Genomic DNA, 10790 nt, shown 5'->3' on the forward strand with positions numbered 1-10790 from the left:
AAACATCTGAATGTTTAGTGAATTTTGTCGTTTTATCTGTTCTACGACCTTTGACATCTGTGGATGACTGTGATTATTTTAATCCTGCATGTGGAGCAGAAGCTGCCGAGTCTCCTATAAATGTCGCAAGATAACTGGTATTTGTGGTACCTCTAAAAACCGCTTAGGTCTCTGTGGTACCGTAGCATAATTAAAGACAAAAATATTCCGTTCCTCCAATTTTTTGAAACTTGTTGCTGGATGTTTTCTCCACATAAATGAACTCGTCAGACAAGGAGGAGATGAGTGATCCGCAAGGCAACATGGAAGAAAAGGTTCACCCAAGTTGCTTAACAACAACTCCTTTTTGAAGACTCAGACCTGGACAGTGAGATAGTTAGAAAGGGGAACTTGTCCGTTTACTGGGGATTGTTCCACCAGCAGAACCACACCGAGAACCGAACTCTATACGCTGGAAAAAGAGAGTGGTGAAACTACGGACAGCAGGTCTCTGGTGGAAAAGAAAGCACTTCTGATCGGGTTTCACCACAGGAAAGTGAATGATCACTTTGTCCATAATCATAAGGTCAGTGGTCGGGGTAGAGATAATTGACAGGGCAGTCAGAGCTGGTGGAACGGATCCAGAATCAGTGAGGCTGTAATGAGAGTCCAGGCACTTGAAGCAAAGGCTCAGAGCTAAAAACACAGTAACTCAGAGAGCAGTCAGGGAGCAAGCAATGGTGATGGTCAGAGGGGCAGAACTCAGATCAGACCCCTCAAAGGTCTTGAGCCTAAAAATGAAAATTAATCAATCGGGTACCTATGGGTTCAGGTCGGGCTAAGTTGGATTTTTCAGGCCTGATATAAACTCTAAGAGAAAGAGGTGAAAGCAGCAGAAAAGCTAATGCTAGTTAGCTTGGCCACATGCAGTGAGTCGTTTCTCCTTCGTTAGCACATTTAGCAGCGTATACACCAGATAGTTGACAGTGCTGAGACCCTCCTTCTCACTCTGATTGGATGTTTTTGACCGAGAGTGGCGAATTTTTGCGGACTGCAGTAGTAGCACTGGGAGAAGATGGAAAAGCTATATCGTTTTGCGGCTCATCTGTCTCATATCGTGCTGTCACGACATAGCGACAATTTTTATATGTAAAAAAAAAAAAACGTTTTTTTTTTTTTTAATAAAAGTTACATGCTGCAGCCTTGAGCAATAAAAAAGTACATGAACGACAGTTTAGCTAAAAGTCTCCTTCCAGCGGGAGCTGAAACATAAAACGACAGGCCTGCTGGGTCCCTGGGCTGCGTTTGCATCAGCGTGCGTTCACGTTGAACGTCCGCACACTAACATTATCCTTCGCATCTGCGCTAATGGAGCATGCGAGACGACTGTGTGTTTTCTCCGAGTCCTTGGTGCTTCTCGGTCTGCAGCCAGAGCCGGAGCCGTGTTGCAGGAGATACAGCTCGTCTGTTACCGAGACAGAGGGAAATGGAGCTTGGCTCGTCGCAGAGGGCCCCTCACAACTGTATTTCTATCAATTTGGCAGCGCGGCTCATCAGCGAAGTGTCGCGTCTGCCGACAGAGAGCCGCCGTTTGTTTGGAGAAACAAACCACAACAACAAAAAAAGAGGGGCCCTGTCATTTAATTGCGGGGTAATTTAGCGCCTGGCTTGCTAATTAAATTGCGTCTCCAACCAGCCCGCCGAAGCTGCGTGGAGTCTGTGTTTGAGACTCCAGGCTTGACTGCGCGCGGGAACGGAGCACGTGGAGCAGAAAGGCGCGAGGTGGAATGAAGCCAAGGAGGTGATTTGCAGAGGAGATGAAAGGAAGACGAGGCATAAGGTCAAATGAATGGAAAGAAGAAGGTAATTGGACGAAAGGAGGTGAGACGCCGGGACACGTGACATCTCTGCTCGAGTGTCACCAGAAAATGAAGCTCGATGTGATTCGCATGTTCAAATAAGCCCGACAATTGGAGCAAGAGTGACGAACTGCGAAAACAAGGACGCAACCAACAGCTCAAAAGTGTCAAAAAGAGATCACTTGTCATCGAAATTATAAGTCCTTCTCACAGTTAACAGTGAAACTGATTCAGTATCGCATGATGTACTTAAAGACAACAACACAGTGAACAGTGTTTCTAAAGTCACTGAGAACCTTTGGTAACTCGTAGAGTCATGTTTAAGAAAAAAAATGTCATCTTCAAAAAAAATATATTTCTAGTGAGGGAAACTTTTAAACTCCTAGTAACTTTTTAACCACAGACTGTATTTTTATTAGGAAGTTATTTGACAGATCACGCCACAGTGCAGAGTTACATGGATGTCAAGTAAAAAACTAGAACTGGAAGCACTTGTCAACGGGTTCTAAGCCCGAGCCGGACTTATAACTCCGTATTCACTGACAGTTCAAGTAGGATCAAACATCATCGCTGTTTTGCATTGATGAACAGACAAGGCTGGTCGAGATGTAACCCAAAAGACTTGATAAGATGACCATAGACACGCTGCACACTTTCCAGATTCTCCTTGCGAAAAGCGTTCAAAATGTATACATTTCTCCTCGATTTCACAATAAAATTCAGCAGCAACGCAGAGACTTGTACAGCCAGTCCTGCAAAAGTGGATTTTGTGGTGGGACCGGGTCAAACACATAAAAGGACAGAGAGAGAGAAAAAAAAAATACCAACACGTCTTTCTTCTCTTTATCCGCTGCGTGCGTTAAAGGACATGATGGGTCGCCGTTTTCCCTGGGGCCGCAAATGCTTCCTGGTTTTTTCCCCCCACTCTTCTATAAATGCCTGTCGCAGTCTGCAAAGTGCAGAAACATGTACGCCAAAAGTGCTCAGCGGGCTCCCTGGCTCGTGTCCTGGACGGTCCCATCGCAGTGACCCTGGTGGGAGTGGGCCGGGTGAGGACACCCACAGGTTGTTACATACTTATACGGGTAGCTGCAGGTCAGTGCCGTGATATTTTCTTTCCCTCATGTGACCCCATAGAATTGTGGGACATGGAACAGTTCAGGTGAGGTCACGACCACAGAATGCTGACAAACATCGGTTTTCGTGTCGCTGGTAAAAAAAAAAAATTCTAACATTGACCTATTTCTATGAATACACTTGCATGAGACGTTGCTTGTATAAACATTTGACAGGTTATAACTTCTGAAGTCTGACTTAAAGGAACTGCTGAATTAACGGAAGTCAACTCATATTTAATAAATGTGAGAATCATGGGAAAAAAAGTATTTTATTTGAGTCATCTGATTCACCAACTAAAACACAACCTGGTGGTTGGAGCGCTCTGCAGGGGTTCATCCAGCAGCCTGCCGTGGTTTTGAGTTAAAAAAAAAAAGTTTAAAGTTGATAGGAAATTTGAAAATATCCCGTCGGATTATAATAGACGTAATTGGAAGATTGGAAGATTAATACCTGAACACGAACTACAAAATCTTAAAAAATGTAAACGTTTAAAAAATTGTGACTAAATAAACAATGCTAAGCCTGGTGGGGGCACAAGTAAAGCCTGGTGGCCCGCCAGGCTTCTGATGCATCGGGGGAAACCCTGACATTGTATAGATTAATAACGCTCATGTTTTCATGGTCTCATTTCTGTTTATTGTAAAGATTTTCTGCTTACAGCCGATGAAGATGCTGCTAAAATAAAACTAAAAAAAAAATTTTCATAGCCATTTTTTTTTTCATTTCTAATTTTTAGTAGGACATGTTGTTTCCAATGTCCTCAAAAATACAGTTTGAATTTAAAGTTTAAACTCGCACAATGTATCCAGAAAATTTTCATAGTGTTTCCAGACGTCTTATGTTTCGGCTTTTTTCCAAATTCCATCAAATGAAACTGATTCCTTAAAATTCTGCACTGAAAACACCCCATTTTGACAAAGTGGGAGGAAAATTTTTTATAAAAATAGAAAAAAAACATTCACGGAAGAATTCATAGCCGTTTTTGAACTTTGAGGAGAGAGCGAAGTGAAATGTTAAGTTTGTTGCACCCCTCTTCTTTTATCAGATTTTATATATATATTATATATATATATATATATATATATATATATATATATATATATATATATATTATATATATATATATATATATATATATATTTTTTTTTTTTTTTTTTAGCTTGGTATAACACCAGGCCTGTGTGTGTGTTTAACGAAATGCTGCATTCGCCCGCCGAGCTGCACTGGTCGTTCTCATTATCCGTACAGTATGCCTGAGCATGTATCGCACTCATCAGCGCTCAGAGCCATCATCCCTCGGTTCATTCAGCAAGATTTTCTTACTTATTGATTTTCGTTTCTCCATTATCTGCCGGTCGCTGAACAAAAAAAAGAAAAAAAAAAAAAGATAAACGTGACATGGTTGGGGAGAGGTACTGTCATTGTGTATGAATTTAGATAAGACATTTAAAGCTCGCAGCAGCGTCGTGCATCAAGTTATCATCCGTTGTCAGCTTCTCTTTCGTCCTGAGCTCTTTTCAAAGGGCAGCCCGGGTCTCTTTTTGAGCCGTTATTTGAATTCAGGTTTGCTTCCCAGCAAAAAGGTCTTATCCAGTTTGTTTAGTGCATGTCGGTGTGCTTCTTTAGGCCTTTGAAAAGGTACACAATGAGGCGTTCTTCTCAAGTGTTTCCATGAATGCAGATGTTTCGATAACTAGGCCTCGGTTCTGTCTCAGCACACGCACCGTTTAAATTTATATTCACGCAGCGTTTAGTAGATATCCTGTGTTCATACCTCATTTATACCTCACGCCTGTGAGGTTCTCTTTCTTCTTTGCGTTACAGGTAAATTCTCGATCAGCGCTCCTTTTCGTTTTTCAGCAGCTGATGCACACGCGTCGTTCTTGAACTCGTGTACCTCTTTCAAACGCTGATTTGATTCAGATACTCATTTCTGGAGAGACTCTTTTTTTCTTATTATTCGCATTAAAAATTTAGGTTGATTCTGAAAAAAACAAAAGAAAATACACCAAACAAGATGTTAAGGGAGGCGTAGAATTTCTTTGTCTGGCATTGAGAGCAGTGATTTATATTAAAATGTACATTTCTATTAGAAACAACATCCCAGTCTGGATAAATAAATGCATTAGTGGAAGATATTGCTGAGGGATTGAATGAAAACAAAGTAAACAAGGTTTTTCGGGTAGATTCAAGCGTAGCATTTAAGGGAATCTTCAAAGGCCTTGAGCTTAATAAAAATGGGAGATATTGCCAGAAGAGCAGCTCAAAACTCTGAAAAGCTGATTGAGATGTTAGTCACAGTGCTTTCTGGAGAACTAATTTGTAATACGGGTGAATTAAAAATGATGAGTTGACAAGAAGCCTCCTGGTTAAAGTCAACTCAGGGTTTCTGGAAAGAAGGATCCACCAGGATAGTGAACTCTTGGGATTGTTGTCTTGGAACAGTGTGGTCATTGTTCTGGCTGTGGCCAGCGTCAGAGATTGGTCCGTATCGCTGGCAGTAACTCAGACACGTTTCCAGTGAAAACTGGACTCCACCAAGTTGGTCTTTCCCACCAATTATGTCCATAATCCAGTTACAGGCTAAGTGTTGGGGGGGATCCATTTTGGTAAAATCACATCTCTGCTTTTTGCGGATGATGTTGTTCTGTTGGCTTCATCTGATGGGGATGTACAGTTTTTATTCGAGCAGCTCGCAGGAAAGTGTGAGCGGGGAAAAGTACGTAGTGCTCTCTGTGGATCAAGGACAAAGTCCTGCCCTGAGTGTAGGAAGCGTCACTGGGTCATGTTCACAAATGAGGGAAGATTGTTCAGCGGATCATCGTGGCAACCGCTTAAGCTGCTGCTCTGCAAACCAATGCAGGAAGGAGTTCGCAGGATTAATACCAAATCAGGTTCATGCTAACAGATACGTAGCGATTGAGTCATTCAAACACTTCCAAAGTTAGCATCTAACGGCTAGCTCCAATAACAACTTACCATACAGAAATACAGGACATAACTGAACCACAGCTTAGCATGTACTGACAAGGCTAAAGCAACTTTTGTGTGTTTTTAAACGTGCAGACAGAGTTGCAGAACCAAAGGGGCTTTACATGTGTCTAATAACATTGGATTGTTGTGTCAGGATAATCTTGTTGGCTCTTTTGATAAATTCACTGCTTCAACTGTCCAAAATATGCCAATGCCTTCAGGTGGTTACCGTTGAGTGCAGAGCTCAAACAGACGCTCGAGGTGTGAACATACAACGACGCATCCTACAGAGTCAATGAACATATCCCTTCATACCGCCTCCTGATCACTGACACACTACTTTTACCTTTCTGATCTAATGACAAGCGGATAGCTCCAAGAGTCCAATGTGGCGTCCTCTCTTTTACTCCGACAGTCTTGTTCAACGCCCTCGGCACCCAGCGAAGCTTCGTTCAGCCATTGAAGGAAAAGAATTATTCTGAGATCTGATTCACCTTTGTCACATTAGCAGCAGTGTTCTGACAAACAGCTTAAACAGGCTTCGCCACGAAAGTGATTTGATATGAGAATCCCAGGGGGCACAATGGGCTCGATTAAACGTCGGCTTTGTGTGTCGTGGAGCTCTCTCTGTGGGAGGGAGCGCGTTTGATGACTTAAAGGCAATCAGCTGGAGGCGCTTAAGTTCAACGCTCTATCCACTTCGAACGAGTCTCGACATGAGAAGCGAAGCTTGAAATGTGGTAAACTGGTCCGCTAGCATAAAAAGTCATTTTGCTGGGCTTCTCTGCTGTGTACATGTTTGAAGTCCTCTCACGCTCCACGTTAAATTGCAGTAGCTTGTTCGTTGCGTTACACCAGAAGTGTTTACTTGGTTCTTTCCTCTAAAGAGTTGTACTCCGCGTCCTTTTGAGGTTTTCCTTGTTTGAACAACTTGTATGATCAGTTTAACAGCTTAATTACCTGATCTCCATAACAGAATATATACACACAGTGCCATTAAAAAAGTTCATCATAACAACCGAAAGATTTTGACACATTTTAGCCGCAAACTTCAGTTGTGTGTGTGTGTAGCGACTGATTGTTATGTCAGCATCTTCCAGAGCATCTGAGAAACTTTTCTTGCAAGATGACTTCTAAGAAAACATGTGAAAAAATATGAAGATGTTGATTAATCTGAACAGGAGAGCTGTGCTGCAACCTGCAATGTTCTCCTGCTAAAGCTAAATCCCTACTTTGTGCCACAGGCATGCCTTTTATTCTGTGGTAGATTCAACACAACTCTCATACTTCTCTGCTGCCCTCTACTGGATGATCTTCAGAAGCAATAGTCCCCTCCAAGTTGAAGGTTTCCCGGTATTTTCAGTGCACTGAACATGAGGCATGACAAACCTGATGAAATTAGGTTCAGAGGACGATGGTGATGAGATGCTCTGAGATAATCTAGCCATGCGATTCACGATTGGCGGTCATGATTACACGTGCCGCAGTTTATAGCCTTTTGGCAGGTGATTTCGGCGGGAGGCGATAACGCTCACCACTGAGATCATCTGCTGTTGGAGTGTTTGATTGGCAAGGAATCCTGATTTATGCACACAAATTCTAGTATGTCACGGCGTCTGGGAAACCTTCACGCTGTGTTCTCACACGGAGGATAATGTCCCCAAAACCCATTGGGATTATCAGTGTAATGCCCTTTTAACTGCTCTGATTAGCTACTTACGCCTTATTAGCCTGCTGCACCACAACAAGAGGACGCCGACATCTTTGCATCGTTTCAGGGTTTTGTTTTGGGCAGAAAAATCACAGGAAGTCTCAGAGGAGCTTGTGGAAACGCTGTGTGACCTTCAACAAAGGTCAAAGCCACGTTTTAACTGCCCAATAAAGTGGAACGTCGACTGTCAGACATGCCACAGATCAAGCTAATGCTAATGCTAACGCCTGCCTGGCTTGCCCGCGGGGCAGAAAAATACAAAGGATGTGTGAAAAGCACTTAGTGGCTTGCACTGCGGTTCAGTGGAGTCCAAAGACAAACACATTGATATTTTATTGCCTCATTAGAAATGGGCCAATTACCCGCCTCAAGGTTTGAAATAGCAATAGCTGTAAAAATGCTAACGTTTTATCTTGATACCTTTCCAGGGACTTATTGTCCTTTTCATAAGAGGCCAGAAAAAGCGTCTGGACATCTTTTTTTTTCCCACCTGTATGAGGACCTTCCCCCACCTATTGCTCGCCAAGTCAGTAGATTGGGTGACTGAAGGTTTTTATGCCATTCCCTGACTCATCAGAAAACAGATTTTGGCTAATGGGAAACATTTCAAATCATGAAAAACACACAAATCTTCAGACTTATTACTTGAACAGACAGTCTGGCTGACTACCCAATAAATATTAACTTGGCCATAATTTCCTAAATTTAGTCAGAGATTTTCTCGCAGCAATAAAAAAATTATATTTTTTGCACATTTTATCAAGTTTGCTAATAAATGTAACACTTTTTCTCTCTCTTTTTTTTTTTTTTTTTTACAAAAACAAATTTTTATCAAATTTGTACGTGATAAAAACTTGGCATAAAGAACTGCAATTTCCTTTTCAATGACACCAAAAAGTAAACAGCAAGCTGGCTGCAGAAGAGACGATAACGTTACGTTTATTTCTCAAGTTATGTGCATTCATATTCGAGTTATGACTCCATTTTTGTGTCTGGAGATTTTCGGTCAACAGGAGAGTCCTACCTCAGGAATACAATTACCACTATTTGTTGAGAATGTCTACAAAAAGCAATTTTCTTGGAGATCTTGCCCACAGATTCTCAATTGAAACTTTGATTGGGCCGTTCCGACACAAACATAATATGATCTGAGCCATTCCTCTGTAGCCCTGTCTGTCTGTTTTGGGTTGGTCTTTTAGCTCCGACCATCAACTCCACCCAGCTTACCCATCTTCTGTTGAAGAGCAGCATCCCCACAGCATGATGCTGCCTCCACCATGTCTCACCATCTCTCGTGTTCTATTTCAAGTCAACTTTAGGCTCCATGGCATGCATAACATTTTATCTTGATATGTTGTTTCAATTTGTCTTCCAACTTGTTTCATGTTGCTAAAGGCACATCTGGGGATGTGCGTTTGCAAATTAACTCAGGCTCTAAATGTCGCAGTGTTCTGCTTCTTTTGATTAAACTTAACACTTGTCCCCATGCAAATTCAGGCTAGCAACCCACGCTGTATTTGAAAGTTATCCAGTGATCTCCCACGACTTAACATGATTGTATGATGTTGCTCTATCCACCCTTTTCTACAACTGACGGTGAGCAATCGTTAGACAGATTATATATATTTTTAGGCTGCTTTCCTAATTGGACTAATCTACTGTAACTTCACACCTCACCACTCGGCGTCCTGATGGTGAGAAAGTGAGGAAGTGTGTGTCAGACCTTTAATTTGCAAGCAGCTTCTCCAGCAGTAGCAGGTGGCTGTCAGTTTGTGTATTGGGGGGGTTGTTTCAACAACTAGGGACTACTGAGCCTTCATTTAAAAATAAAATTTAAAAAAGGGTAAGGGGGGTGAAAGTAAAAAAAAAAAAACAGAGGCAGACACGCTGCTTCTGGGAGTTGAACAGTTGGTCTGCATCGCTGCTCTACTCCAAATCACCCAATTAGTGACGAACACGACTCCACGCTGCAGTGACGCATGCCTCTTATTGTTTGATGACTGTTGCAAAAGAACTAAACGATACTAGAAAATCAAATTTCTGCGAGCAAACGATTGCCGTGCTTCAAGCAGGCACCTTGTCTTTCTGGGTTCAATTTGTGTACCCGCAGATGTGATTGGTCTTCATTTCAGCTGGAAATCAAACGCGCGGCTCAGTGAAAGATCTCAACGGAACAAAGAAGATGACGCCTCGAGACATTGTGCGTCTTTACATTCATTTTTGATGCTGCATTTAAGCTGTTTTCGTCGCTTTGGTGAGATGATAAATTGTATTGTTTTTTGTGAATTCTTTCTCCAAACAAGGTTAAAACTGGACATGAAGGCTAAAATATACCTGTTGGATAAATATTCACTAAAAAGCAATAACTTATGCTTCTGGAATTGTTTGTTTTCTGTCAGCTAGTTTCTTGGCATAGTTGGAGGATTTTCAATTCTATTGAATTGAAGATGTGTGCTGTAGTCAAAGTTCACCTTTTGGGGGTGGGGGGAAGAGAATAAAAAGGTTTATCCTAGAAAATCCCCCAACCTCCTTCCACCACCATCCCGTCTTGTGCAAACGTCTTGACTGGAACTTCAGGAATAGTTGAACATGAGTGGGTTATTTGTGGAATTAGATATTTAATTCCCCCAGCCACTGATTGGATCTTCTTCGATCTGTTAAAGCGACGCGCTTCTCTTTGGTTTGTGACTAATCTCCAAGAAGCAGCTTGATGTGGCCAACCTGTGTGTAATGAGCCTGGGAACTTTGCTGGATTAGAGCGGGATCATTTGTATGAGACTGCAATCAAAGATTCAATTAGGATGCAGGTGCCAACTTATCCTTATCCTCATCCCCACCCCCCTGACTGTTGATTTGCAGTGTGTTCATTTCAAACTACAGTGTTAAGTCTTTCCCTGATACTTAATCCCAGACAACATTTGAGAAACGCGTTGACTGTCTGTTTGGACAGTTTGTTCTTTTTTTCACATTTCGTCACATCACGACCACAAACCTAATTCAGGTTATTGAGGAAACAGCGTCATGAAGACCAGAGAACGCACCAGGACGCATCAGGGAGAAAGTTGTGGAGACATTTAGAGATTCCTATTCACACAGTCTTTTAAATATCGCTCCATGAGCGAGCTCAGGCTGTTTGGAAAAGAACGGGT

Source organism: Poeciliopsis prolifica, unplaced genomic scaffold (assembly GCF_027474105.1).
Source record: "Poeciliopsis prolifica strain line A6 unplaced genomic scaffold, Auburn_PproV2 SCAFFOLD001, whole genome shotgun sequence".
Classification (NCBI taxonomy): domain Eukaryota; kingdom Metazoa; phylum Chordata; class Actinopteri; order Cyprinodontiformes; family Poeciliidae; genus Poeciliopsis; species Poeciliopsis prolifica.